The following is a 5,868-nucleotide window of genomic DNA, read 5'->3' on the forward strand; positions in this document are numbered from 1 at the left end:
GGATGATCCGATTTTGCCGAGACTTTCACTGGCGGATAACTGATGTAATAAGGAGTAACTTAGGCTACAGCAATAACTTTTTTTGTTAAATTCAAATGCACACGAAGTCGCGGGTAGAGCTTTCAATAAAAAGGGTAACAAGTAGTACGAGGTTGTTAATAAGTACCAGGAAAACAAAAGTCATGAGAAAGTCGATTGAAGTCTACGCTCCGTTTTATTCACTGATTACGTCATCACAATGATTTGATTATAAAAAAAAAACGAATCCGATCAAATTTCGTGACTTAATTTTGATGCTTCGAATATATACATTAATAAGGTCGTGACTGTATATAAAAAATCTAAGATTAATATAATGAGATATATAAGTCACATTTAATATAATAATGACACTTTCGTTGAACTGTTAAGCTGTGTTCGACTTATTTGGAAAAATAGTTGAGCTGAGTTTTTTTGAAGTGACAAGCGTAACATATCTAGGCTGATAAGACTGCCCATACCCATCGGCTCACATGCACTATACATCCTGTATGATTCATCCTTGAGATTTCCACCGTAGCTTAAATCCTATCAAACGAATATCAAGTAAATTTACATAAAAAATATAGTCATTAAACAGATAACACCAGAGACAAACGTTAGTCAAAATATAGCAGCATAATCACCTAGCTTGGAATTATTTCAAGAATATTCTAGAATGTGAAAAAAAAAGATTTAATTCGATTCGAAACCAAGGCTGTCCGTGTCACGGCGTCGTTACGTCAAAATGCGCTTAGATGGATTGAGATTTGATGTAACATTTTTTTATTACTGTAGTAAATGAATCAAATTTAAAAACCTAATTTTCAAACATGGACATTCATTTGCTTAATTAAAAACCATAAGTTCGAAAAAAAAATACCAGACTTTAGAACTGGCTAAAGAAACTCTACAGGTATGATTGCGTAAAAAGGGACGGAAGTGTGTAACGGAAACCCGCTGAAGCGCACGCTGTTTGATTTATCCAACGAGCGCGCGCGGTACTACAGTTGGCTGTCTGATGGTGCCATTTGCCAAGAAGATATACTCTTAATTGTGTTTACTACCTATATAAATGAGATGGCAGGTGTAATATATCCAATCAAACATATTTTATTCGAGTAAACTGTACAATAAAGCGTTTTTGAGTCGTCAATATTTAAACACTCCAAGAAACTAGCCTCCAAGTTGAAGAAGCGGCAAAAAACTTAGGCATAGTTGCTCTTCGATTTACAATGCTGTTCACAATTATTATTCGATCAGTCCTTTGATGGAACCCGAGCCTAAAACCATGCGTTTTTTTTTAGTATTATTTTAACTAATACTAAGATGAAGAACTTAGTCTTAATAACCTTTTGAAATTTGTTATATGGTAAATTGATCATATTTTCCGGTACCTTATTATATATGCGTATATCATTGCCTAATAACGTTCTCTATAACGTATGCAAGTGGAGGTTACAAGTTTATTTCTTATTATACATCATATATCTGACTATAGTAACGCGAGTTTCCCGGCCTCTACTTTTCTGGTTTAGTATTTTTTTATTATCATAAAGAAATGGCCACGAACTTCTCAGCGAGAAAGTAGCAAGTACGACTTCGAACGTCACTTCACTTTTGATACAGTAAGTGTTTGGGTCAAATTCAAAAAAATTAGACATTTTATTACTATTTTTTTTTTATAAGTACTAATTTTCGCCTGCGGTTTTGTCCGCGTGTTAGTTGTAGGTTTTATGCATAGAAAAATAGTTCCTCGGGTTCAAGGATGTTTCAATTTGTTTATAACAGACGGACAGACAGAGATACTTTCGTATTTATTATGTTAGTATAGATGGTCATGTGTTAAAATGTACATTTTTAGGGAGTATTTTGCGTGTTTGTGTTTCTATATTGCGTGTTGCAAGTGTAAATAAATATTTATTTATCTGTGTACTTACTCACATGTATCTGTTGTTGTTACGCGGTGTTTTGTCTTCTTCTTGTTCATGACAAGTTACATATGAAAGAAAGAGAGAAATCTATTTTTGAATTTACATTCGATATTTTTATTACCAACAAAAGGATAGATAATTAATGGCGTCGATTTGCATATATACAATAATTTATTAAAAATCAATATATAATACATCTGTCATAGTTAAATATTTATGAGTTACTATTATGTAGTATTACGAAAAAAAACCGCCCGGACAGGGACTTGAACCCTGGACCCTTGGATTAAAAGTCCAATGCTCTACCGACTGAGCTATCCGGGCTCTATACTGGGTGGCAAATCTATGGTCTTATAACATGCACAATAACAATATTTGGCACTGTGTGCAGTTTGAGGATGGGGTGATACTAGTCTGATCCGTCTTGAATGGTGACTGAACCAACGTAAAAAAGGTACCGCCGTCTGCCTCCTATATGTATATGAAATATAATAATAAATACATCCAAGCGTGTTTTTATGTAATTGAATAATAAAAAAATTATTCATTTACTAGAGAGTTCATAATTAGAGGGCACTTTTAAATATTTATTTGACAATATTAATTTAAAAGTTACCACGAACTCAGAATTTAGAACTTATTTCTAACAATTAGATTACATTTATATACATATTATTTCAAATCTACGAATGCTAACTGTATAATTTAATTTTTAATCGAGTAATACATTTTATTAATAAATGTTCTTACGGTATGATTTTAATTATTTAATCGGTAAACTTAAAATATTAACAAATACTATTTCATAAATACATCAAATACCCTTGTACTGTTGTAAATTAATTTACCGCACGCTCCCCGTCATATCTCAAGAGCCTTTGTTTAAATATCTTCTAATATATAATAAAATAATGGCCCAAATCGCAAACTGTTAAACGCAATTTTTATTAAAAGAAAACTATAATAATATTATCGAGTATGACAGAAGCATGACAGTTATTATGTTCATTGAGAACTACTGTGTCATATATGTAGAAAATAAAATGATATGTTAGTAAATTAGCATATTTACACAGATTATACTAGTTCAATTTAAAATTTCACGGCTTTTGCGTGTGAATTAAAAAAAAAGGTATCTATGTCAAATTACTACTAACCTTCATAATATAACATTAGTTTTAAAATTCGAACATGATTTAAAAATGGATACCTATTGATATAAAACAATTCAAATATAGAATCAGAATACAAGCAGACAGGATAATTCTAAAATTCGAACGTCGAATTTATTAGCTTGTATCAATTGATCAATTTACAAGCAATGTGCATAAACAAGCGTTAATTTTAAAATTAGAACATAAATTAAAGATGGCCGCTTGATCCAAATTTGACAAATCACCGCCAAGGTTTGCCCTATCACGACAAACGAGTTTTTGCTCATTACTAGACGTTTAATGTAATGACTGCTTTTGTAACTGCACTTTAACCACATTTGATATATTATGTATGCTAGGACCCCAGAATAAATATATACATACTTATAAATTAATTATGAAACATTTGAATAACTACCGAGTTTCTCGGTAGAATGTACATTCCGAATCGATGGCAACTTTACATTTAAAATACATACTTCTCTAAAATGACGACGTTCAAGCCTACTTGTACTACAAGTATAAAGTTTATTGATTATTAATTTAGTATATGAAGTATTATTAAGAGTAAAGTTACATGCTTCTGTGGGCAATGTTTATAATCTTTAAGAGGTACCGATAGTAACCACACACCCCCTGTGCCTTAATTTTGCAGAGAAAAGTTGGTCTGTTCAGCACGATGTCTCGTCCTGCATTGATTTATTAGGCGTCAGAGGGATTAAATATGGGGTAAATTAAAATTTATTTGCACGCATCGTTAAAAAATATATTTAAAAATATGTAGCGTATTTAGGTGTATGCGTACGTTGAAACGTCTATGTTTTGTCTATGGAATGATTTGACGTATGACGTACTTCCTTTTCTCTTCCCTTCTGGTGTGAGCCGCGGTAACGTGTGTTATGTGAGTGCGCCGCGCCTTTTAAATTAGCTTGTGTAACGGACTTATCCTTCTCCTATAATATCACCATTCCCTTTATTCTGCAAAAACAAGGGTTTCGTTCATTTTATTATACTTAATATTTCGATGTGACTAAAATAACTTCTGACTTCTGATACATAGCTTAGGAGAAAAAATATAATAATAAAAAAAATTGAGGGTATTTGCATACATATTTTTTTGGATTATTTATAATCTATACTAATATTATAAATACGAATGTGACTCTGTCTGTCTGTTCCTCTTTCAAGGTCAAAATACTGAGCGCAATTTGACAAAAATTTGATATGAAGCAAGTTTGAACTCGAAGGAAAGGGTTTATTCTTAATGCCGAACATTTGACAACTAACAAGAAAACAAGCAAAGCCGCGGGCGATAACTAGTGTGTTAATAATTTTTCTAAGCCGCCCCGCATTGAAGGAGCATGGGCAAGGTCCTACGATGAGTCCAAGGAAAGGACAAACTGTAAGTTAACTTTTTATGTTATTAAAAAAATGTAGGTATCTAAAGTCTGCGGTGTTTTTTTCTAAGCCGGCGATACATACATACATACATACATAAGCAGCCCGTAAATGTCCCACTGCTGGGATAAAGGCCTCCTCTCCCTTTGAGGAGAAGGTTTGGAGCATATTCCACCACGCTGCTCCAATGCGGGTTGGCGGAATACACATGTGGCTGAATTTCTTTGAAATTAGACACATGCAGGTTTCCTCACGATGTTTTCCTTCACCGCCGAGCACGAGATGAATTATAAACACAAATTAAGCACATGAAATTTCAGTGGTGCCTGCCTGGGTTTGAACCCGAAATCATCGGTTAAGATGCACGCGTTCTAACCACTGGGCCATCTCGGCTCATAAGCCGGCGATAGTGTGTAAACAATTATAAGTTTCAGTTGCTTAGCCGTGAAAGCGTAAAAAAAAACGAGTTACTTCCGCATTTATAATATTAGTACAGATAATAACTTATTTTTTTTAGTTTCTGTGTGTGACCCATTTTCCTTTATTTTTTATTTTGTTAGTTACGCAAACATACTCCAAGAAGACAGCTGACGTTGATTTCCTTCGAACCAAACAATAATGTGCATTTATCGGAAATGCTAAATCATTTCTAAAATGCTTGCAATTGCAATTGCAAGTTGCTTTATTATAACTTTTATCACCATCATTATACTGTATAAGCTTACATTGAGTAGGTAGTACATTGAGTTTAGTTGTAAAATAACTTAATTTAATTTAATTTTTTTTATTTTTTTTTTCGATCTTCCGTGACCTAACTGTCGCTAACGTAACTAGTTTCAAATCACAACAATGAAAAAGTTTTTTTTTTAATATTATAGGGGGCAAACGAGCAGGACGCTCACCTGATGGAAAGTGACTACCACCGCCCATGAACATTTCCCACACCAGCGCCACCACCACGCCTTTCAGGAAGGAGTACGCTCTTTTCTTGAAGGTTCCCAAGTCGTATCGGTTCGGAAAAACCGCCGGCGAAAGCTGGTTCCACAGAGTGGTTGTGCGAGGCAGAAAATTTCTTAAAAATCGCGCTGTTATGGATTTTCGGACATCTAGGTGGTGTGGGTCATAAAAAAGTCACTTCATAATAATATAATCTTCAGTCATAATAGAGAAAAAAAACAAAAAAAACTTCATAAACATAAATTATACAGTGGTATGATTTCAAAACGGGTGACCACCAAGCCCTAATTTGTTTTATGAGCAAGTGTATTGTAATTAATGGACAATTCAGCATTTCTTTCGACATATACAGTTCAAGTTTCAACTGACAATGATTTACGTACAAGTTTGAGATAAATATTAAACAC

General features: G+C 33.5%; 1 non-coding gene across 1 annotated transcript; it reads right to left on the reverse strand.

The window, feature by feature from the left end:
* Positions 1-2,203: 2,203 nt before the first annotated feature.
* Positions 2,204-2,276, reverse strand: Trnak-uuu. The gene has a single exon. It is a non-coding gene; the product is annotated as a tRNA-Lys (tRNA).
* Positions 2,277-5,868: the final 3,592 nt, after the last annotated feature.

Source organism: Vanessa atalanta, chromosome 26 (assembly GCF_905147765.1).
Source record: "Vanessa atalanta chromosome 26, ilVanAtal1.2, whole genome shotgun sequence".
In the NCBI taxonomy this organism is placed as follows: Eukaryota; Metazoa; Arthropoda; class Insecta; order Lepidoptera; family Nymphalidae; genus Vanessa; species Vanessa atalanta.